This window comes from Calidris pugnax, unplaced genomic scaffold (assembly GCF_001431845.1).
Source record: "Calidris pugnax isolate Ruff unplaced genomic scaffold, ASM143184v1 scaffold178, whole genome shotgun sequence".
NCBI lineage: Eukaryota > Metazoa > Chordata > Aves > Charadriiformes > Scolopacidae > Calidris > Calidris pugnax.
In genome coordinates this window covers 2,096,057-2,122,123 of record NW_015090986.1, presented here as the reverse complement: position 1 = coordinate 2,122,123, position 26,067 = coordinate 2,096,057, and the positions used below count along the sequence as shown (strand labels likewise).

Genomic DNA, 26,067 nt, shown 5'->3' with positions numbered 1-26,067 from the left:
CTGCCTGACTCCCCAGCTGCCCCATTCATTTAGGTTTGAGATGGGTTGTATGATACCCAACAGAGCAAACCCTCCCACATGGATGGTGTATTATGTTTTACCTATTCACTGAAGCAGCTGTCAAAGTTAATTAAATGAACTTCTAGTACATTTGCTTCCCACAGCTGCTTTACATACCATTACCATAATATATTACGATACATTTATGGAAAATTAGAGATAGGTAACTGCCTTCAAGTAGTTTTTTACAGAACCACAGAATCACCGTGGTTGGAAGGGACCTCTGAGATCATCGAGTCCAACCTTTAACAAAAAAACCCAAACACACCAACAACAAAACAAAAAACACAACACCCCACCACATCACACCCACCCACAAACCAATAATTTTGGTCACTAGAGCATGCCCTGAAGAACCATATCTACACGTTTCTTAAATACCTACAGGGATGGTGACTCCACCACCTCCCTGGCAGGCTCTTCCAGTGCTTGACCGCCCTCTGAGGAAAGGAATTCTTCCTAAAATCTAATCTAAACCGCTCCCGCCGCAACTTCAGACCATTTCCTCTGGTCCTGTCATTATTCACTTGGGAGAAGAGGCCAACACCCACCTCTCTACAACCTCCTTTTAGTCTTTGGAAAGAACTAAAAATAAAGATGGTGACTGCCTTTTTACTTCAAGCCTTTGCCTAAATTGCAAGACTAGTGTGGGTCTTTTTTTTAATTAATAGTATGTAGTTTTTAGGATCAGTAGGTATCACAGCAGGAGACAGTCCATCACAAATAATTTTGTGATTATTAACAGTTTCCCTAGACTACCAGTGTGATGAGTTTGAAGAATTTAATTTCCCTTCCATCACCAGTATGTGACGTGAATTTCTTACTCACTACTGCCCAGATTCAGCTGTCAACTGCAGAGGAAGATGAACTAGCAGAATGATGCCTAATGAATTCATAATTATTACTAATTATTACTTCTCTAGATGTTGCTTTTAACAAAACCTCTAATAGACTGAGTCTCTACTACCAGTATGAGAGAAATTTATTAGTGCTTATGACTATGTAATTTTCAAGTATGTGAACTTACCAACAAAGATAACAAACATGGGCTATATATTTTGGACAGACATCATCAAAAAGCTATCTTGTTGCATGCATTCTACACTACAGCCATTGCCTAACCATGTTCCTTTCAATGTTTTTCATTGAACACTCAGAACATGTATGTTTCTTGATTCAAAAGCTGAACTCTTAAATATTTGCTTCCTTCCATATGAGCCCCATTGTCCTGTCTTTAATGTCTCTTGATCCTCATAATCAGCAGTGCTTTCTCTCCTGAAGTAAATATTTCTAGAATACCTACACTTCATGATATCTGATGAACAATGAAAGAAAGGCTCAATTCTTCACACTCACTAGTTACGAAACAGTTCTTCATTAGCCTATCACTTCCCTTTCTTTGAGCTATATGAAGCATTCATTTCTCCTTTTCCTCAAACTGCTATATAAAAACCATTCTGAACATCTGTAAATCCAGCCCGTTTTTAAACATCTCTAGAGAATTTAGCCATAGTAACTAAGGTTCTTTTATTTCTTTATGAACATATATTTATAGCAGTTTTGAGGTGTAATGTACACAAAGCATACTCCATACACTTAGTCATTTTTTGCTTTTCTGAGCATTCCACTCTAATCACACCTTTTTCTTACTGGCAGAGATCCAGTGAGCATGTTTCAGAGTGACCCATAAGACCAAAAGGTAGAGGTCCTTCCTCCGCCAGCCTCAAATGTTTAGCACATTGTGTGATTTCAGACTGGTTTTGCTTTTCAAACAGAAAGCACAGAACAATTCTGTTATTTGTACTTAATTCTGCACGTAAACTACAACATGAGAACGTGATTTTGAGAGTTAATTCTCTCCCAGTACAGTTTTTTTGAAGCCATTTGTTTGTTCACTTGCTTCAGAACAGGCATACAGGATCAGACCAAAGTCACATCCCGCTGTTCTTCTAACAGTGGCCAAGAAAGCGTGCCCAGGAAAAAGCTTAGGAATAGGATAAGCCTCCCCCAGTGTAGTTTCACACTGATTTGATTATCACAAATGTCTTAAGCAGGATGAATACAAAATCACCTTCGTGTTCGTTAGAAACAACACCTAGAAAGAGGCAGAAACAAGTACTTGTTCGTTGATCACAGGCTCTTTACAGTGCAACTATTGTAGTCCTTGTTAATATCACATTCAAGACTTCCTTGTATTCCTGTCTTCAAAAAATCTCTTACCTGTGATTAAAAAAAAAAAAAGGTATTTAATCATTTGCAGGGATTGCCTTCTCAAATTCTACTCCTCTCCTTCTTTCCCAATTTTAGAACAGTCAGACTTTCTACATCAAAGGTGTTTTATTTGAGCAGTTCAGTCATTATTCTTTCCCCATATTACCTTGTATCTTTAATCCTTTTCCCAGCAATATAATTCGTATGTCACTGCCAAAAGCCTACAGCAGTGTTTTGGCACTTTTCAAGACCAGCAATGTGTAACAAGTAAAGAGCTTTAACTGCTTGGCAGAAGAAAGATATTGGCAGGAAAAAGAAAAGAAAAAAAAAAAAAAAAGAGTTGGCGTAGTGTACAAGGGAGGAAAGCCACTACAATATTTCATTTTCTTAAGTCAGTTCTAAGTGAAAAGTGACTGATTGGCAGTATTATACATCATCTGGTTCTAACATATAAAATCTTTTAAAAGGAGAATAAAAAAAACCCTTCACCGTATTTTTGAAACAAAGTCAAATAAGTTAATGCATTTCACATTGCCAGATGATGGATTAAATTAATTTGGACTGCCTAATCACACCATGACTATAGTGAATATCTGAATGTTCCCAATTCATTGTTTATGCAAAATTGTTAATACAATCACTTCTATTTAAAACAAATAAACCAAATCAGCATTCTGTTGGGCTCATTACAGTAGACAGAAGAGATTTTTATGTTTCTGTACAATGCCCTATGCCCTACTCTTAGGACCTGTCATAATACGCATCCTTCCTCCTCCTCAGCTTTCACTGATTTCAATTCCTTATCGTAATGCCCTCATCCCTAAACAAACGGGCCTCTCTAGCTCTCCTCACAGCTCAGAAAACTTCAACTTCTGACCCTTCACTAGCCTTTGTTGCATTCCTGTCTTTGTCTCATCTCCCACTGAGCCAAAGAACGTATTAATACTCCCAAAGGACCTCCATCAAACAACATTCTGCTCTCTGATAATTCACCTCTCCTCTACAATTTTCAGCCCCACAGTCCTACCTGTCACCCATCCACAACCTTCCTTCATCAGCACTGGCCACCTCTCATTTGATTTCCTTTCTGTTCTTTTCTCAGTATACTCCCATGACTATTGAATCTCTCCACTCACCCCTTAGTTTCTGTCACCTCTTTTCTGCCCATCCTCACATCTGCTCTCACTCCATCTTCATTTCACCCCACTTCAGCATCTCCAAGAGCTTGTTTCCACTCAAGCTGAGAATCACCTTGTAACTGATGAGCCTGAACTTCCAGTACATATGATTCTTCTCTAACATTGCGATTTTACTAGGAAAAGGATGTTCTCTCCAGCATAACTGAATCCCATGCTGCCTAACTTGCACTTTAGACTCCATTCTTCTGTCTCAGCTTCTTCCTGTCCCAGGTTCTTCCCACTTCTGCTAAGTGGTGTTGCCTCTCCACCCTTCTCACCGTGTTTTTCCTTCCATTACTTTTCCTTTAATTGAAGATGTCACAAATTGACAGGTCTGTCCGATCCCATCCTTTGATCCCTTCATTTCCACTACTTCCATTTAATTTTCTGACCTTGATCATTCTTTCCTCTTGTTCTATTTTTTCATCTTCACAGGCAGTTTCCGTTTCCCATCCATTCCCCACCAGCCCAATGGAAAATCCCACTCTCCTTGTCCCAATTACTGTTCGAACTCTTCCATACTGCTTCTCTTGCCTAGAAGCAATCTCCATGAAACATCCATCATACCTGCGATACATTTGCATTGTTTCCATCTTAAGATTCTGACCCCTACACCCCAAAAAAGTAAAAGAAAGACTACGATGTTGAAGTGCTTCCTGTCAACTTGACCATTATTGACCCCTTGTCCTTCCCACTTATCGGGCTATATTTGCTGTATACTGTCTTTGTGCAGAGTCTGGACCAACTTTTCGTTTCTGCATTTGTATATTGCCTATGCAGAGTCCTCAGTCAAGTTTAGAACTTCTGAGAAGTTGAACAAACATTGATTATACCTAGGAAAATAAATTATAAGGAAAATACTGCACAACTGAAGCTATGTAATAGGCTTAGGGAAGTCTTGTAGGACAGACACAACTGCATGAGAGTTACTGTTTTCTCCATCACATATAAATCAATCCATTCTCTTTAATTATTTGACTTTACAATGATGCTTTCCTGCTGAAGTGATAAATACTAACACCAGGGTGAACTGAACATTTTTATGTGAACATTTAAGATGACAAACACTTATTTTTGTTCTAAACACATATGAATGGCCACATATACTTCTACAACACCTTGAAATATCTGTTTCCTACCAACCATGCTCTTCTTTTTCTTTTTTTTTTTTTTCCTCCTTTCATGCAGTTGAAACAAAATAGTTTCAACTGCATGAAACATTCAGTTCTAAGGCAGATGATGATGACTGGCCTTTTGAGACCAGCAATACATATCTGAGCACTACCAAGTTTCCAAAATGTATCTGTTTTCCTGCTTACAAAGAATGAAGACAGGGAAAAATACAAGTTAATGCACTCCTATTTGGATATTTCTAATTTGAAAATTAGATTCAACTTTTTAATCCAATTTTCTGATACAGAAGAATTACAGCATTTGGCAAACTAAGTTTAAAATTCAAACAAATATCTGAAATATACAAAACATGCACAATGAAGTACACGGAATGGGACTGAACTGATTTTGATAATCTAACTTTAAAAAGGGAACAGATTCTTAAGAATCGTACATGGTATTACAGTTATCTTTTAGCAAAAAAAAGAAAAACAGTGAATATTATAGTTCTTTTATACCTGCAAGACTCAAGGCCTCTGTCACCACTATCAGATTAATTCATTTCTCACCCAAAATTATTATTAGACTCAGGATAAAGATGACTTAGTATTGAAATCATCACTAGGGTAGGTTGGTGGGAACAAAAAAATGCCAGTAACATGCTTTGTAGCAATATGCAGGCAGGCGATTCTATCCACTAGATTAGTACTCCAGATGGATATTCACCTCTCTTCTCAATTGTATGACACAGACTTGGGCTCTGTAATGTTCTGGCCAACTTCTGCCATGTTTTCAGAGGTTTGCAAGGGTGCAAGTTAGCTGAATTAGAATACAAAAATCACTCAAATGATTAATTGATTTAGATGGGCGTTAGGCATGTCTGACAGTTCTGAAAATCCCTCCGGCCTTCAAACACGAAAATCATCAGACCAGAAGATATTCAATCCTAGCACTAAGTTAGAGATACCTTTTTTTTCCCCAAATTATTAACCTTAAGATCCCACATCATTCCTAATTTCCTCTTTCTTTTCTAGTGTTTCCTCTTTCCATCTTTTCCTGTCACTTTCTACAATTTTTTCCTCTTATCATTCAGACTAGGCAATCTGCTTTTTCTGTGACCCAAAAGGGAAAGAGTATCATAGTAACCTAGCTAACTTAGAAGACACACAGTCATTATCAGCCACTTAACAAGTCAACTTCCAAGTCATGAAATCAAACTCAAAGCAGCACATCTGGCAGGTATTTTCGGTCACAAAGAAAACACCTACCATAAGCAGTCCTTGCATCACATAAGGAAGACAAGCCATTAGAGAGGAATAACTTCATACTAAAATAACTGGGTAAACAGGGCAAGAAAGGAAAAAACAGCAAGCAGTCCATTTCACCCTCAAGAGAAGACACAGGACATGGCAGCAAGATTAGGCAGGACGGCAAATCTATTTGGCAAGGACTATGACTCACACTGAAACACAACATAGGGTGAGGCAGAATTACACAATTTAAGTATTCAGTTATCTTGAAAGGACTTGAAGAGAAAGGCAACTCCAGTGACACCTCCTGATCCTATAGTAAGAAAAGACAGGCATATACTGAAGGAAAAATTCTGACTGTGCTTTTATTAACACATATCTGATTATACTGGTTGACCAGTAGAGAGAGCTGCATGAACTGGAAAGCCTGCATCTCAAACAGGGAACGAGTCAGTGTAGATTATCTGGAACAGCAGTCAAGGCAGTATTTAATTAATAATTTAAGATAAGGATACTAGGTATGCATATGTGGTACACACATGAATTGGCAGACCACAAACAAAACTGAACCCACACTCATTCAATCCTCATACACAAATGGTAGGCATCTAGCTAACACAGAATCACAGAACGATACGTGGTTGAAAGGGACCTCTGGAGATCATCTAGTCCATGCACCAGAGCAGGTAACACAGGAAGGTGTCCAGGCAGGTTTTGAATATCATCTGAGAAGAATGTAGACAGTTATCAAGAGCTGGAGGTCTGAAAAAGTTCTTATATAAAAGTGGCATTCTTGAAATCATAAACACAATTTACAGTACTGAAATAAGTGAGCTGTTGGCAAAGCCACGGAAGGAGGAGAGTCAAGTGCCACTATTACTGCAACTGCAAACTTTTGCACACATCGGAAATCAACATGCAATTTATGAAGTCCACAAGAACCTTACCTTACATGCTCAGGTAAATACTGCAGGATGTGTTCCAATTAACTATTCTACATGCCAGCTTCTCAGTACATAAACACCCATTTAACCATTTAAAACCCATGAGAAAGAAGAGAAACTTTAATTCTAAACAAGTATACTTGAATCCAAGAACTTTATCACTAAAAGAATTATGTATGTTGGTTTTGGATATCCATGATTTCCATATCACATTACAGACCTATCAGAACAGACCTAGCATTAATCACAGACCAACATAAACAAAATTACAAATGGCAGCAAGATTCATTCTTGTCTGCTTTTTCTCCCAGTTTAAAGGTCTTCATGAAGATACACGTTTTTTTGAGAGACACCCATTGTATAAACATACCACAGAAATAAAAATCCAGTGAACCAAGTGCATTTACTTGCAAGTTTACCTACAAGAGAGCTACACTTTGAGTTGAACAAGCAGCTCAACTAATTCTGAATGCTTATAAAAAGAGTGTCACTCCTACTGAATCATCACCAAACTACTCAGATTATTTAACATTAACCAAATCTAGTACTAAAAAAGTGTCAAATACGAAGGTTAATGCAGCCTAATTTCTCTTTGGAGAAATTTGTACTGTGTCAACATTCAGTAAACCAATCTCAGTCAGGACTATTTCAAAGTTTTCAGAGGAACAGCTCTCCACATTTTTGCACTCCACAGATACAGGATTGCTAGCACAGGTGCAGAGAAATGTCTGGAAACATGCTCCAGTCTAACACTGACACACATTAACATGGAACTGTATCCTTAACGAAAACCACTGAAGTTCCTCTAAAACTACAGAAAAGCCAGCATAGTTAAGAAAAAGCTGGTTAATGGCTGGAAATTTACATTCTCAAGAGATTCAAAGAAAATTTGAAAATAGAAGATACCATACAGGAAAAAGGCCATGAGTATATATTTTTTTTTTCACAGAAAGACACTTCAATTAACCAAAAATACCTGCACAGGTTCAGTAGGCTTTTGCAACAATTTTGACTTAGCATTCCATTACGTTCCACTTCAACAAACAAATGAAAAACATATTTTAGAGAGGTTGTTATACATACAAATTAAGAGTCTCAAAGTAATTACCAACAGAGAATCAAAGTGAGGGCTGTTTAACCTGTGGTTATGATTATTCATACACAGGTGCAATTCAAGCAAACTTTTTTTTTGGTGTGAGACAATATGCCGTTGTCATATAGCAATCAAAAGTCACTACTATTACATGAGAAAGTGACAAAGATTGATATAACTTATAACTAATAATAGGAAATCATTGGCTAATATAGTTGGAAGGGAACTATGGTGGTCATTTGGTTCAATATCTCTGCTCAAAGCAGGGTCAAACTATGTCAGTTTCAAAGCCAGTCTACTGAAGTTTTCACCATCTTCAAAGACTGATATTTCACAACCCCTCTGAATAGCTTGGTCCAGTGTTTGACCTTCCTCGTGCTGAAAAAGTTTTCCTTAATACCTAATAAAAATTTCTCGTTTTCACTTGTGTCTGTTGTCTCTCATCCAAACACCATGTACCTTTAAAAGTACCATGTACTTTTCAAAGAAAAAAAAAAAGCCAGCTCCATATTCTTTATAGCTTCCCATCATGCAGCTGAAGACAACAAACACGTCTCCTCAGCCTTCTACAAGTGGAAAGACACAGTTCCACTGTGTGGACTCAGCCCCTTGTTTATCATGTACACCATCCCTATTCATCTTTGGCGGTCCTTCACTGGACGCATTCCAGAATGCCAATGTCAATCCAGTATTAAGAAGCTCTGAACTGGAATAGCACAACCAGACAAAATGACTGCCCTTTAAAGAAATATATTTTAGTGATGGAAATGCAAAGTTAGATATCCCCCCAAAATGCAGGCTACACCTAGGAAACAATGGACTATGCCCTGAAAAGTAGTAGCTATAATAACTACTGGCATAGTGAGAGCACATTCAATACAGATTTTCAAGATAATTCAGCAGTAAACCCATCTTGTAAGCACCATCCATATATATGGATCAGATTAAGTCTTCTTTATGCATAAACATGCATAACATTATGCACATTCAATTTGACTTATATACTTTATATATAAAAATGTATACATATAAATCAAGAGACTTAGTCATCAAGGGTGGAGATAATTTTACCTTTACATACTACCTGGCTGAAATCCAAAACAGAAACACATTTTTATAGTCCCTACAGGAGCAACCTTCGTTTAAGATTATTCTTATTTGAAGACTACCTAGGCAATAAATTGCAAATATTAAAAAGCTTAGCATTTGCAAAAATTCAAGACTAAATCAGAGATTAAAACTATAACTTATAAACACTTGTTGGCACTGTTGAAGTTGGACATATTTGACACATCAACTGAACTTGCTTGAGCAGCTTCTGACTCGCAAAAGTCTGTGAAACTGCAAGACTTGCATGAAAAAGAAGGAACAGTAACCCAGAATTCTACTCTTACGTAGGAACTTTGCTATGCAATAAAAACAAACACAAAGTGGCTGGTTCAGTTTTAAACTTTCTTTGAGCTAACAAGACTTAATTATTATTTTTTTTCAAACAGTGCAGACCAAACGTTTCATAGTACTCTACAATACACTTTGCTAGTCTACACAAGAGAAACTTGTATTTTACTCCACATAATGTCAGCGACGAGCAAATTCAATCTGTAGGTCAAAAAAAAAGGTTAACAGAGACACAGACTGATTCCTGAAGATGCACAGTACCTTTCTGGATTCTACATAAAGGTGGAAGAGGATTCAAAAACACTCTTTTTGCCAAGACAGGTCATGGAATGGTTACATCAGCCAGCAAGTAAGCACTCTAAATTTGACAATAAATGAAAGTAATTTCAGAGAAGAACCATTTTAGTGAGAAAGAGACGTTCCTAATTGTAAGATGCTTGGAGATTAAAGGGTTTTCTTCCCTTTGCAACTACAATAAAGTAGTTGTTGATCTCTGCAATTTGGTCTGCCAATAAACACAAGCAAGGACCGTACCCTGTTTCGTGCTTGTCCACTGTCTGCCCTCCTGCCCATAGCTCTCTGTTACCTTTAGAAGGCTCAAGTCAAGTGGAAATTGGTACTGGAGTTTTCCCATACCTCCTCTCAACACTTAACTTACATTCCAAGACGAGATCTGGGACATGGAAGCTTGTTAAACTTGTACCAAGAACTTCAAGGCTTTAATAATAAACAATAGGACCTGTTACACAGAAATGTTCTCTAAGTATCAAGTGCAGTGCGTGCTAAGTGTACTGGTGGCTGCCTCCAAAAAGTTGTGTCTGGAATAATAACCTTTTCATTACCTCAGAAATACTTCATAAATCCACCTCAATTAAAAAATTAACTCTTGCTACATAAAACCAGGTACTAGCCCAGTCACAGATTACTCAAATATTTTTGTTCATCATGTCCACATAATTCAAAATGAAAATGGAGTCTAACATGTTCGACTGTTGACTTGATTCTTGCATATTAATCTAAAACATTTTTCAATTTGAGTCCCAAAAGAGCTGAGTACTTTAGATAAATATCAGAAGCTAGGTTTCTAGTGATAATATTGCATCTTTTGACTAGAGGTGTTTCATTATTTTTAAATATACAGCAACAAAAAATACGATCCAGCTGCAGATCCTCTATAAAGGCACTTGAAACTTCTCTGCTTTAAGGGCTGTAAACATATAGGCAGTCATGACTCTTCTTAACATTGTAGGGACCTTATTTTATACTGAATGCAATCAAACAACAGAATCAGTGCTTTGATGAAAGCCACCTATATGTATCTCTAAACCAGCGTCTCTTTGAATTCCTTCAAATATTATAAAACAATACTATGTATCTAGGTACAAGGATTTGGTCAGCTTAATGCCCACCCCTTATCACTGCAGCACCAGTACTAGAAATACAACAGTGACGAATACAAACCTACTAGCCTTCTCCATCTATGCTACTCAATTCCAATTAATTCAGCTGGCCTTTGACTCAATCAACAGCGGATCCTTGCAGCACTGAACCTCATCTCACTGAGCCCTTCGGGAACAGCTGCAGTAGCGCTGGCCCGTCCTGTCTTGGATGGTCCCCAGCATCAAAGAAAGTGTCAGCACTCAAAAGTTTTAACCTTTTCTCTTTTTTTATCCCTCTCTCTTTTCAGTGCTTTCTGTTTGAGGACCTCATTCCTGTTGTTTATCAGGCTTTTTAACAGGAAATGGTGATTAGAATGATGCCAAGCTTCCACACACCCCCTCATCCCAGCCTTGCCAAACCTTTTCCCCTTTACAATGTCTACCTCATCTTATTAGCAACTCTACTCTATAAGCAAACAAGAACAGTAAACACTTGTGCCACTGCTCTCCTTTATACTCTGCTTTTACATGTTTGTGAGTAACTGACATATTGAATGGGAAACTTCCGTCAACATCACTAATATGGTAAAACTAGACAGTCAAAGGCTTCACATGCCAATGCCCAGATCCTGGTGAATGGACATGCTCACTGAAACAAGTGCAATTTTCCACTATGGCCAAAACAGCTGAAATGTCATTACTTCTCTTTCCTTTTACAAATCCAAAGTTGTCCCACACATAGTTCAACTGTTTTCCTGCAGCTGCTCTCAAACCAGTCCTTTCTGTAATCCCTTTGCTCAGCTGCTGAGGAACCCCCTTACTGGCCCTTTAGTTCATAGGCTTTTCCAATGTGGTCGCACGATTCAGACAAGTGACTAACTATTTCTCCCTTTACCACACAACTGCAAATATATTGCCTATACTGGGTCTGCAAAGCCTCAAAATATTGCTGAGCCTCCAGTCCAGCAGTACTATAGCTATGCTGGAAGCTAAATCCCCTTTAACTCTTTCTTCTGGTTTTATGTTCTTCCCTTCTCTTTTATACATCATGACCTTGCCCCCTGACTCCCTCCCAAAAAAAGACAAATGGAAAAAGAGGAGGGAAAACAGAGGAGAGGGGGAAGAAACCACATAGCCTCTTCTGTTCTTTCCACTTTAACATATACCCCTGCTCTATTCTGTATTTTGTAAAAGTTGCCCACTTTAAATTCCTTTTTCCCTTATTTATTTTGGGCATTCTCCATTTCCCGTTTTCTCCTTCCTTTCCTAGCAGCAGGACTCCTCACAGGAAGTCATTCTGCCCCTTTGAGAGGTTTGGGTTTTTTTTTCCTTTCTGTAGGAGACAAAAAAGCCAGCTCTCGCTAGTATTTTGTTTCCTTATCACTCAAGAGCATACAAGTTGCTTTTGGAGTTGATAATCTGCAATGTCTTCTTGTGTAACGGCTGTCAAGTCAGTAATTAGAAATAATATATTAAAAGTAAATTATTGATCAGGCTTTTTATACGACCACTGAATTCTACAAGATGGGATTATTGGCAAACAGGCTGCATTCAGAGACTATGTTCCAGTGGGGAAACAAGTTAACTTAGAAATTTGTATGAACCCTAAAAATATATATTGAAATATATCTAAAAAAAGGTTCCAGGAAACTCATTTTTATACTAAGGGCAATGCTGCCAAATTTTTCTTGCTCCTGCAATGCAAAATATTTCATTTCTACCAAACCACGATCAAGTTTAATTACAGTGTACTTTCATTAGTTCCAGCACTATTAGTGAATTAAAAAAATCACAGAAGCTTTTTCTATCTTCTACTTCTTGTGTGAAAGAAACACACAGCTGCAGATGTTAAAATATGCATTACTGTTACTGAATCTAGATATCATGCATTTGTTCTAAACAGTCTAATTATCATAGTAGTCTTGACAGTAAACATGACGTTCTCTACTCAACCAGGATTTCCAGGTTACAAGGGCACAACTGAAAAGACAAATTAACAAACTGACACTCCCACATACAGTCTGTGTAATCCATGGCTGACCTGCCATTTCTTTCATTGCCTGTACACACCATTAAGTATGGCTGTAATCATATAATGAGATTTGCTAAAGCCAGACTTTGTGTGAACTAGTCCAACAGTAGCATTTTGATGATCTCCTCACCAAACACCAAGAATACTTTTCAAATGTTTTGAAACCAGCAGAAATAGTAGCATTAGTAATAATACATTCGCAATGCTCTGACTGCATTTTGAAAGCACATGAAATTTTCTAATCATGACTCCCACGTTCCACAAAACAGAGACATGTTTTCATTTTACATAGTGATAAATGTATATTTATGCATGCAATGGTACTCTACTGAAGATTGCCTTTCATAAAGCCATCAAAATGGTGTAACATTTTACTCTGAATATTGCATGTACAATTCTGTATTTATGTGTATAAAATTGTTTCAGTAATTTAAACAGTTACTCATATAGCAACCACTACGCATTGTTAGTACCATGATCTGATATTTTAATTATGCGATCAAAAGGACCTCACCCATTACACAGACAAAAGAGAAGGAAATAAAAGTATGTAGGAACAAATAGGAAAGGAAACATCACAAATCACAATTGCAAAGCTAATCTTGTATACCATCTGTGACAGTAAAACAGAGATATGATAAAACAAAAGGGCTTGCTAAACTGCTACTTTATTCCACCACACAGTCTAAATAAGGAAAGGATCACAAACTGAAATGCATATTTCTGCTCATTCCACCATAACAAAACTAAAAAGCTATTGGTGAAAAATAAGTAAGGAATGTGTGCATGTATGCATGTTAGATTCAACATTTGCTGGGGAAATAAATTCTAATTTATATTAGAGATAATTTTAGTTCAAATAATGAATTCTTTAATGCTTATATATACCCAGAGTGCCAGGCCCTCAACCATGGTGAATCAAAAGTAAGCAAGACACTCAGGCCCCAAAAGCCTACCAGCATGAATCTTTTTCTAGATCAATTGTCCATAGTGATGTTATTAAATTTCCAAAGTCTTAGTGCAAGAAAGGACTTCTCAACACATCAACCTCACAGAAATTTAGAATTACACAGTACTTTACAACAGCTATAACTGCTGGACATTAACAGTTAAGGCTAAAAAATTACATACAAAATTACATACTTGCACTGTCTCCATTTCCCATACAGAACCATTCATCTAACCACACCTGCTTGCACCTTTCTACCCATCTGTCATCTGGGTTTTTTTCCCCTCATTCATAACATATTTTGACTTCCCCTCATTATCCCTGTATTTCAAACTAAACATCAGCTCTCATCCAGTCTACTGCCAAGCCACCTGTCAGTCTCTTTTCCTTCCAGACAAATATTGATTTTTCTCATTCCCCACACTTCAAAATAAATTCTAATCACAACACCACACCCTTGCCCACTGAGGCTAACAGAACTGAGTCTTCTCACAATCTGTTTTTCACAAGCAATTTGCTTCTTCCACTAACAAATCAAAACTAATTTCCTCTTCAAAACCAGCAACAGTTCTCTTCCAATTGAAAAATCAATTTTCCAACCTCCCAGACAATTTTAATATAGTTTAGCTCAGCTTGCAAATATATTGGCCATATAGTTTCTGATCTTAACATTTCTTTCAAATAATGTGCTTTCTGGTTATTTTATTTTCTCCCCATTTTGCCATCCAGAGGCACTCTGGGGACTTTGCTCTAGCAAATCTGAGGACAATGGATCCAAAAGTTGTTTCACCTGTGTAAACTGAAGGAGTAAATACTTGGCTGGACCTGGGCCCTGAAGTTTGGTTCCAAGTAGGTCAGACCTTGACTACTGTCAAGATCAAAAAGCGATCTTACTTGACTCTGAGAACAACAGCACAGCTAATGCCTCGTGTTAATGGGACTGGAGGAAGGAATGTAAGAAAGCAACAAAGCTACAACAGGAGAGAGGTGGTTGAACGTGACAGAAAAGTTCTGAAAAAGAAGAGTACAATGCTAAGAAGGTAAAGAACACAGAGGCATCTGGAAGGATGAAGAGACAAAGCTGTTTACATACTTGCTCCCTCTTTACTTTAAGCCATTTTAGTTCCAGAATCGTATTGACTTCCTGGTTCTGCCTGTAAACCTACCTCCTGCTTCACTACTGTTAGGAAGGAAAGCAACAATATTTCTACTGTTGTGGGAGAAGTAGTAAATTCCTTTTCTTACAGCACAGGAAGCACAACCATTCAGAAGCAGTAAGGACATATTATGCTCTCCCCGCAGTGTCTTTGACTGAGACTCTCTTTTTCTGTTTGTACGTTCAAAATAGTTACGTTACAATGTGGTACAATATCATTCACTTCAGAAAGTTCACTTCTACAATTCTGAAAAACCTTTTTTCTACCGTCTGCTATGTAAGCTTACCAAATGCATCTAAAAGTCCATTTAAGTCTGTTGCTGCATCTAGTATATTTTTGCCAGGGAGGCTTTTATATTGTTGTTGTTCCCTTAGTCTCTTTCCTTTCCTTAATGTGTTATCAGGGAGGATGATTTCCCATCTTATTTCCCTGACAACAAAAGGATCTCCATCAGTTTTGTTTACTTTGTTGCCTTCTCTAAAGGCTCAGTGAGTAACTGAAAATTATGTCAAGATAAGAAAGATACTGCACCAAACAATAGACAAGAAGTTTAAATTAACTGTAATGGATGATAACAAATTAACTATTAGATGAGAATTTGTATTTCCTTTTGAACCAGAAATAAGCAAAGACAGTTTCAACTAATAACACAGAGGCAATACATGCATGCTTACTGCTACCAAACAGATATATTTCTCCAATAGAGAAAAAGAATTAAGACAAAGATATTTTGCTTAACAAGTTGGGACTTTTTAAAATGTCTTCTTTCCCCTTTTGAACTAATCTTAAATTATAAAGGAAGTAGCCTAATATTTTAGCTTATCTTAGTTTGATAATAGAGAGAGCAACATGAAATTTAAAAATTTAATATTATATAATATTTGAATAATATTTAAATATTAAAGATATTAAAAATATTCTAAAAATAAATAATTTATAATACTAAAGAATATTTAAAATAAGGCAAAAAGTAGTGGAAACAAAAGGCAAGTGTTCTAACATTCCATACATAATTAGCTTCTCAAGTACAAGTACCACTCAGTAAAAAATAAAAGAATTTTAGGAATAAATAATAATAATAGTACAAGCTCTTATTAAACACATTTATGTATCATTAAAAGATGCAAAAAATGGCATGCTGATTCATCACACATTTATGCTCTTCAAGGGAAGAAACTTACATTTCACAATGAACTTCATTAGTAACCAAAGAGGTTATGCAGCAACTGTTAAGACAGCCAAATAGTAAAACTAACTTGACTTGTGAACTGGCACTCAAGAATCCAGTTTGGTAAAAAAAAAAAGAAAAATCCTATTGGCATATCCTTGTAACTAGCTCTAGAAGGCACGCCTGCAAAACAGATGCATTGGTCTCAACTGGTTGAAGTTTAATGACTTGACAAAAAGAAAAGCCTGTAATACTCCAACAGTTCCATTTGGCTTAACAGTCCATGAACCTTTCAGAACTAAAGGGAATTAAACCCCCCCCCAAACCAATGAACCCAAAACTCCAAATATAGGTATCACATGCTTATAAACTATGTATAATTAAGTCCTCAGCAATCTGAGGGCAAGAGAGATTAATTTATTCAAATTAATTTAAAATACTTTCTTTAAGTTATGATTGAAATTGAAGAGAACATTTAATATAAATCACTCTTTTTGAACATTTAAGCTGCTGTTCTGCACGTTTAATCACTGAAGCAGTGAAACAGTTCTTTGTACTATTTTTTTTTTAATTAAACAAGACATTATGTTGCATTTTTATGTAAGAAGCAATAGAACTTAATGTATTCTAGATAGCGTTTGAGTTTTAATTAATTACATTATGCTAACAAGCATATTGGCTACAGTTTTCAAGACAGTAATTTTTAACTTATTTCTGGCATACTGCATTTAGAAAATTGAAATGTAACAAAAACACACACAAAACTAAAGAAAAAATATACACTTGACATTATTAAACACAACACTTCCAAAGAAATGCTACATAACCAAATAAATTTATTAAAACACATTTTACATTTCAAACTGATCAGAGTTCATTAGAGAAGGGAAGCACTACAATTACATGAACTGAACAGATTGTTTCTGTTCACAATGTCCTTCAAGGGTTTAAAACTAATGTATCTCATCATCTTATGGTTATTTTTATACATAAACTGCGAGAGGGAAATGTTCCCAGTCTGGTTATTGTAAAGTCTCTGACTGCCTACGGTCCTGGCTGTTCTTCAGAACTTTGCCAACATTCAAATCTTATTTTAAAATTCTGTGTCCAGGCCCTATCCCACCCCCAAATACAAAAAAACATGGACAAACTGGAACAAGTTCACAGCAAAGGCCACCAACATAGTTGGGGACTGTAGTACAGACCTTGTGGAGGACAGACTGGGGAGAGGGGCCTGTTCCACCTGGAGAAGACTTGGGGGAAACCTAACGGCAGCAGCCAGTACCAACAGGAGGTTATTCAGACAACAAAGCGAGGCTATTTCCAGGACATGAGACAACAGGCATAAGCTGAAAAACAAGAGGTTCTGAGGGGACATAAGGAGAAAGTTTGTCATTCTGACAACAGCCCAGCAGTGCAAGCCTTTTCTCCGCCCTTGGAGGTTTCCATGACCTGAGTGGATACAGCTTTGATACCCACTCTAACCTCATTACTGATACTGCTTTTGGCAGTAGTTTGGAGCAGAAACCTACTGAGGTCCCCTCCACGCTAAATTATTCTGTGATTCTGTGAATACAGTACCTTTATTTAATCAAAAGTTACATTATTTGATTAAATTTAGGCCTTAGCAGAATTGTATTAACAATCTCCAAATGGTATTCTTTAGAACAAACAGTAATTCTTAAGAAATCATTTTCATCTCTGTTAAACGCCTGTCTACCCAAGGTCATGAATGATATGCTCTTCTTATCCTTCTTTGTGTCCCCTTGGCATGAAAAGAGATCACCACTTTTCCTGGCTCCGTGGACATTTAACATATTGTTTCAACAGTATGATAAAGGGCACTTGAGGTCACTTCCCCATAGGCATTCTCAGTCAGAAATACTTCAACGACACTGTGGCAAGTCAAAACAATACTGGATTTCTTAGCCAAGATAGACTTCAGATGTGGGAGAAGGAGAAAAGTAGTTTAACACATTAACACAGAGCACCAAGTGCCCTACATGCTGTTTAAAAGTAAAGTTTTTCTGTATTTCCACAAATAGCTTCAAGTAATCTAAAGTTGCTCAAAGAAATTTCACAGATGTTGGTAGAGCTACTACAGGAATAAGAAACTAGACAGACAATGCCTTCTAGCATACTACAGCATGGGTTAACTTCCTGTGATATCAGGTAATGACAAACTTCCAGTTTCCTTCTAAAAAGTCTCACTGGAAGAAATGTTATTTCATCACCTTGCACAGTCTTCTAATCACAGCATAATATCTTATATGACAAAAAGAGCCATCATGTATTATCAACTTACCCCCAAATTTTGACCTCAGGTTCAAGAGTTCCAAAAGACTGTGTCAAAACTCACAGAACCACCACAAAATTGACAAATATTACAGTACTTTTTACGAAGAAGTAAAAACATTTTAACATTCTAAAGTTAGTTTAAAACTTAGTTTTGTGAGTTCACGGGCAAAAATATTGATAAGCTATCAGTCTGAGCAAATGGCAGAGCTCTTAGACCTGGAAAAGTACCAAGGCCCAAGAAAATTATGGCACAGTTTAAGTCTGCTGCAGTCTAAAGATATCCTTTTGAACACTGTTAATATACCTGAACTAGCTTGAGGAGCAAAAGCAACATGAAACTTTCAGTATTCTGTGCAATTTACACTGCTGAGTCTTCCAGCTATTGAAATATGAGGAGTTCAGGTACATCCACGTGTGTTACTATCACACATGGAACTCTATTACAGACATAGCTTCAAACTGATTTGGTTCTGACTTATACTGATGTAATCCCATCAACCTCAACCAAATAAACCTCCTGCTTTATTTATTTTCCACTTTGACCTGAGCCTATTTCATCACACCGCTTTTAGGTCTGCCAACGCATAACAATGAAAAGTGAAGATTCCAGCTCACTTTTCACACCCACCTTGCACGGGGCCCATAAGTCCTACTAAACAGTTTTGTATTCTCGTTATCACAAACTTAAGTCTAATGTGCTTCTTCCCCAACTGCTGTATGCGTGCTTCCAAAATACTCACTGGAATTCAGTGCAACTCCACCATCCTTTCAATGCCCAAACCCACCACGTCAGTGTGAGAGGTTCCAGTCTTAAGGATCAAGAGACTCATAGGAATAGAACATCCTAATATTAGCAAGCTACCTTGAAATCACCTTTAACCGAAGCCAGGTTAAGATAAAAGCAACCAGAGGTATTTATTCATGGAAACCCGACAGACATCATAGTTACAAAGGTTTATGAAGACCCAGGTATACAGCAACTAAAAGATAACCATGCATCTATTTACACAGTTGTTAGAATAGTTCCAAAGTCTCAACCTTTTGGGAGCCAGCTGTTGGATTGACACATGCTTTATTGCCCACAGCTGAGGATCTGGGTCTTGTGCAATCCCATGTCCTTAGATTCCACTGGGAACCTAAAATTTCTTTTGTAGCTCCGTTCATCTTTGGGGTTAACCAGGATGTGGTTACACAACATTTTCTCTGGCACTGCAGGCCAGCTTAAGAAGTTATCCTGTCCATTCCCCTTCCCTTGTGCCACTTGTTCCAAAAGTGAAAAAAAATTAACTTATGTCACAGTTGTGATACAGTTTACAGCACAGCCCTACAAAAAGCTGTTGTGTTTACAAAACTGAGGGACCAGCAAATTCCAGAGTTCATGAGACTGAGAAAAGAAGCGTCTTCTGCGCCAGAGACAGTTAAAGAAGACACTTAACACACATCATGAAACTACAACCTCTACCTCACTCTCAGATCTCTGGGACTTCCTGGTTTACATTTCCTTACAGAAGGGCCAAAACTCTATCTGCTTGGAATCCCACCCATTTTCCCCAGTATTTGGAACTCTCCTGTCCCTTGACCATCAGTTGCTGGTAGAATCTGCTTTCTACGGCTCTAAAGAGCAAAACGTCAAGGTATTAAAATATAAAAAAACCAAAAGAGTGTCACTGTTTTACTCAGAGCAGAAATCTGAAAACTATGCATAGGCAACAATTCATCAATGTAATAAAAATAAATCTGATGCTTAAAAACTGCACATTAATGCTGACCTTAATACACAGAAGAGGGCATTCAAATCTCACACAACTGATCTGAGATACTAAAGAGTACAATCTTGTACCACTGGCTTAAATCTGATTTTACAAGACAATAAAAACTGAAGACATTTCTATATACACGTTATTACATGACTATAATATATTCCATATTAAAATAGAACTCCTAGTGGTTAAAAAAAAAAGAATGCAAAGAGAGAACCTATACTGACAGTGTTGCAAAGTATGACAAAATAGTGTCAGCTATAAGATCATAAATGCCAGTTATAATTTCCAAAATCAGTTTGCATGAGAAGCAGTTTTCTTCATGCGAGGTACGTTTCCTAGGGAGAGGAAATGTCTTTAGTTGTTTGATGATACAGTTGAAAAACATGCAAGCTTCCAGGTTCACCAATCCTCTTGGCAGTCTTCATGCAGCCAATGAAATGAAAATAGTTTGGCTTTTGTCTAATTTTGATTCCTATAACTACAAGGAAAGGCTTTTAAAGGTTTCACTTAATTCAACTACTTTTAATCCCTCCATTTTCTGAGGATAGCATTTTGCCTTCTTTATGTTTGTAGACTACAGGACTGGAGTAAGAATGTTTTTGATCCTGCTTTTTTGATCTCTCCACCCTGGAGAGATGCCCGCCTCGTATGGACCAGTGGCTATTTAGCCCCAACTTCTGCTTTCTGGGCACAGAGGAGTACTCCTTCATATAGACGGGATATAACAAGCACTTAAGAGGCTTTTTTTCCCCTCTCTGCATTCTGGCAATCTTTTGTTCCTTGGCTTCAGAGAGAAGTATGGAAAAGAGCTGGGAATTGCTGCCCCTTGCAACTGTATTAAGGTTAGCTTAGGAACAAACATAATACAGTATTGCTACATTTTGCAGAACCAGCACCAAACATTAAAGAATGTCAGAATTCCCGACAACTGGGAAATCCTGCAAAAGGGAAGATTTTTGCTGGCTTATACTGCCCACTGTAGTATGCAGTACATCAACTATTCCACAGACAACAGACTCTATGTTGTTTTCTGAACATCATCCTCCAACATGAACCCTCATTTGAAGGCTGCATTTTTAAGAGGTATTTGTCTTTACAACCTCAGAGTCTCCCATATTATTTGGCTATCTTAATGGGTTTCCAAAGCACCTCTTTAACTCACAAAAACTCCTCTTTTATTAAGAATTAATGGTTGTTTTCTAATAGCCTATGTCCTCAAACACTCTTGCATCAGTCTTGTAGTCAAGTTTTACCTAATATATTCCATAAAACTCAGACACCACCTGCGGCCCTATGTCTATAACAGAACCCGTGCAAGCAGTCCCATAAAATTATGTTGAAGTTAACAGAGGTCCCAATCTCAATGCACTTGAACAACTGAGGCCTCTAAAAATTGTTTGAGAAATACAGATAATAAATTTACTGTATGTTTATATGTAGCAAGATTAGCCAATTAAAAATCAAATTTTTTTCTTTAATAATACCTCCCAGTGCTGGAAGCCCAGGCTATAGCACAACAGCTTGAAGAATGATGAACATTTTGCTTGTAACTACAAATTGTTAGTAGTCAACAAAGACTAATGGAGAAAAAAAAGACAGAAAATATTCATTTAAAGCATACTAGGCATGTTCTTAAATATCCATTTTATATATGCTAAATGTCAATACTAGACTAAGAAATGCTAACACTATTCCTCTAAAACATTAAAAATCAAAAAATATCAGTCAAAGTTCTTATGTCCACATACTCTATTTTCGGGTATCAGGATGACTTAGTTTGTGCAAAAAAAAAGTCTCACAAATGGATTTTGACTGATTTGATAATTATTCTTACTAAAGGCTACAAAAAAAGAAATTATTAAGACCAATAAAGTCACATAAAGAAAGATTTTAAAATTCTAAATTATACATGAAAAAAATTTTCATCACATGACTTTGAACATATATCAAACATTCATTTATTTAGTCTTTTACAAGTGTTCTATCTTAAATCCTGAAATCTACCGCAGCTGCTCAGACACATAAGCAAAATGATAAAGGAAGTACCAGCTAAGACAGCTCCACCAGACTGTCAATAAAAAAAAAAACAAAACTTTACATTGTGAACTTCACATAGTTCAAGAACTGAGGTAAACACCAGAAAAGTTTCTACATGGGGATGCAGGCAGAGCATGAAATACCACACTATACATAGTTATGCGAGCATATAAGTGCTTTCAAAGTTTCAGCCTAAGTAATCAATCTTCAGTTTACTAAGTCCATAAAAGGCTCCAGCTCTGTTTCCTAGGCCTGGCATTGAATATATTTTCCAGCTTTCTAGTAAGTATTGAACACCAACCTAAAAACAACTTTGGTGATAACCAGTTAACATGAGGCTTCGCAGGACCAAAACTGAGAACTAGCCGAGTGAAAGAACAGGAGACAGATAAGATTTGACGTCAACAAATACAAAATAATAAACTCCTGAAAGAATAACTTACAGCTATTCCCACACGGCGTTGAATTTTAAGCCAAATGTAAGCAGATAAACAAAATAACCATGCACAGGATGTGCAGCTCAACAGAATCTCTGCTTAATACAGGCACACGCAAGACAAGAAACAAAGTATTCCAATGAACAAAGAATGGGATTGAAAACATTCTCATTTCACCTGGAATACTGCCTTTTGTGACATTACGGAAAACACAGAAAACCAGAATCAATTCCTAGATTTATCCGAGCTATGGACAAGTACTAAAGAGACTAGGAAAAAACACCACAACAAAAACAACAAAACAGAAGAAAGCCCAGAAGAAGGGACAGAGGTACATAAGATCAAAACATCAAGAGCTAACGCCTCCCTTCCTAGTACAGGGAAATGTTCAACCATGATTAAAAAGCAATCTACTAACAACAAAAGGAAAACTACCGCAGACATGGAAATCACTGTCAAAGACAGATGCAGAGACAACTCGCATCATAAAAGGACAAAGCTTGTATTGACTTTAAATCAATAGCTGGCTGCAACACTTTAGGGCTGGGTTCTGTTCTACAAGTCAGATTCAAATAGTCATGTCTGACTCTGTGATATACTGACTGTGTAATCAAAATTAGATGGACAGTTATCCTCCAGGCAAGTAATTCTACTTGTCTACTCAAGAAGATTTTTATTTAGATTTTCCTCCACAGAAAATTACTTTCTAGTACATGTCAATGGGACGGAAAAAAAGCTAGGAAATACTTCTAAAGATCAAATCAGCTGCACCTCAATATCCACAATAACACAGGGGGATTGTATCACTGTCCATGTGAATCAGATCTCTCTGCATTCAGTACTGCATAACCCTGAGAGCTTAACACAGGAGTAAGGCATCACTTTTCTTCTTCCAGCATCTCACAGGTTGCAACTGACAGCAACAAGATACAGTGAGCTACAAGGTACAGGTGTAAAGTATCTCAAGACACATAACCCATTTAAGCAAGAGATATAAAGCACTCTCTAGATCAACACAGCATGCAGCAAAAAGCATGTATTTGTATGTAGCAAATAAAACCTACTACAGTTCTTCTAGCAGAAATACTATAAAGAAGCTTCATTGTATACACAAATTTTTGTTTTTTCAAGTCCCCATAAAGACAGATCTACCTTATGGAATAATCTGCAAAATCTGACATCCAGAAATTCAAGAAAGCTCCTCATTTACCTTTTGATAAAGAAATCACATCTGAAACAAGTTAGAGAAATACAAATACAAGCATGAGCTCAAATGTTGACTCAGATCTTGCTAGTCTCACTCATATTAGTCATCTTACTGGGCTCACGCTGAGAACCCTGTGGGTGGACACATGAATTCATATGGAACCCACTGAAATCAGTGCACAGCCAGGGTCAGAGGCTTTGAAACAGCAGCTCTGTTAAATTAAGTAGAATAAATGTAACTGTGTATTGCCTAATAACAGCATTGATATTTGCATACAAGCCTAGGTAAAAAGAAAGGGGGGGTGATATAACAGAAATGTAATACTGTAATAGCACAGTAGCAATAGGATAGAATAATTTAGGTTGAAAGGGACCTTAAGAGATCATTTAGTCCAAACTCCTACTCAAAGCTCCAGCTATTATTATAAAAAAGCCATGAGCTTTTGGTTGCCTTCTTCCACATCAGTTGTTTTTTTCAAAACACTACTAAAACAATTTTGTTTTTAATTATTCCATGTTTAATTATGTTAATATTATTTTTCATGAAAGTTTCATAACTTTGGGTAGCAGTTCCCTTTTATCCGTAACTAACACCATTTAATTCATGTATCTGTTTAGTATGACTAAATTTCTGAATCTTGTGTATTTCCCTCTTTAGGTTCTTCCAGCTGAGATGCTAGATTATTTCCTGGAGCTGCAAACATCATCACTTAGCTTTTTGTTTACATAAGGTCATACTGTAAAAATGCCCCAGAGCTGAGATAAAGAGACCAATGGCAAAAATGGCAACCCTGTCCAGCAACCGCTTTTCTTAAAAGTTTAACAAGAAGATGCCATTGCTAGTAAAAGATGGCAGTGACATTCACTCTACTAGTATTCGGTGGTCGTGCATAACATTAACCCCACATAGTTTGGAAATGGTTAATTTAGAGAGATTTCAACCTCAATTTGTATCAGCCCAATCACCATGCTCACCAGCTGCATGTGAGAAGCAGCAGCAGTCTTCTTTCATTTTCCATTCTGCAGCTCCAGTCAATCTGATTTGGTCAACAAGAATGTCAAACCATTTTCTGCATTCTGTAAACCTCTTGCTCATTAAAACTTCCCCTCCCAGCAGCAATCGCCACTTCCCTATGTTGCTTACGAAAATGAAAAACTCTGTAAATAGCTCTGATTTCAGGCTTCTCTGGAAAATGCACTGCTGCTTAAAGCCCCTATCATTTCCCACTATAATACTGAAGTTGTTTACTACAAAATTCTCCATTTAGACTACTGAAGTCACTTAGTACTTGTCCTTATCATGGAGAAGGCAGCAATGGTTACTGTGTTCCTAATGAATCCTCAAATTACTGTCAATAACCCTAAACAGGGACAATAAACCAGCATTCCCAAGGAACATCACTGCAACATTACTCCCATCTCAGTTACTAGAAAAACCAGGGAAGGAAAAAAAGTTAAATCCACGTAACTGATCCAATCGACCCTTTCTAACAGTGCACATAATCTCTCCACAATGTCCCATCAATATTGATTTTCCATAAAATACAAACTTTAGAAAGATTTCTCTCTCACCTAAACTACACATATACATTAAATTTGACTAACAATAGAACCAATGGACAAGCAGATAAACTGGAAAGCTGTACAGCGCTAAGATGTCAGAGACATTGATCATTAAGCAATTGATCTCAAGTGCAAAATCACATTTGAAATTATGAGTAGCCATCACAGTCTTCCCAGTTATGTTTCCCTCTGCCCAGCAACCAAAAGCATATAGTCTATGTCTCTCCAGCAACAAATAATTTATGAATAGCCAAAGCAAGGTGTTATTTTCTCACCTGTCACAGGCTGCAGAGGTGAGAAGGGGAAATTTGAAGCCAGAGCCAATCAGGTTCTAATTAGACTTCAGTTGCACAAAAAAAAAAAAAAAAAAAAAAAAAATAAGAAATACTATTTTGGGTCTTTTACCAAGCACAAAGGAACCAGAGTGTGATGTCACACTCCCACTCTGGATGGCTATGTCAGGCACTGAACCCTTTTCTGAAAAAAAAAAAAAAAAAAGATCAACTTCTGTGAAAATAAATGAAATTCATGAACTCATACCCCACATTCAAGGGAACACTTCCCCACCCAGAAACAAATTCAATACAGACATATAGCGAAAACCCGAAAAGCCACATACGCTTCTGTGACTATTTGCCCTCCTTCTGCCATGAGAACATTTTTTTTTTTCAATTTTTTTTTTTTGTTTAGCGGCACGAGTAAGTATTCTCGAGGAAGTTCTCCCGCACAGCACACCGCCTCCGCCGAGGCGCGGCGGCCAGCGGAGGGACGGCGGCTCCCCGCTCCCCCCCGCAACGGCCCGCCGGGACCCGCTCCCCGCCCGCCCCCCGG

At 37.3% G+C, this 26,067-nt stretch overlaps 1 protein-coding gene across 3 annotated transcripts in view; it reads right to left on the bottom strand.

The window, feature by feature from the left end:
- The window catches only part of JAK2 (Janus kinase 2), a 95,002-nt gene extending 69,385 nt beyond the window's left edge, over positions 1-25,617 (bottom strand). The window contains exons 1-2 of one of the 3 annotated variants that reach the window (XM_014953922.1): positions 25,512-25,559; positions 17,138-17,298 (exon numbers count right to left, since the gene is read on the bottom strand). The gene's annotated coding sequence lies outside the window, so the exon portion shown is untranslated. Of the gene's footprint in view, positions 1-17,137; positions 17,299-24,648; positions 24,669-25,511 lie in introns of those variants that run through there. The other 2 variants (XM_014953921.1, XM_014953926.1) reach the window with 2 other exon arrangements.
- Positions 25,618-26,067: the final 450 nt, after the last annotated feature.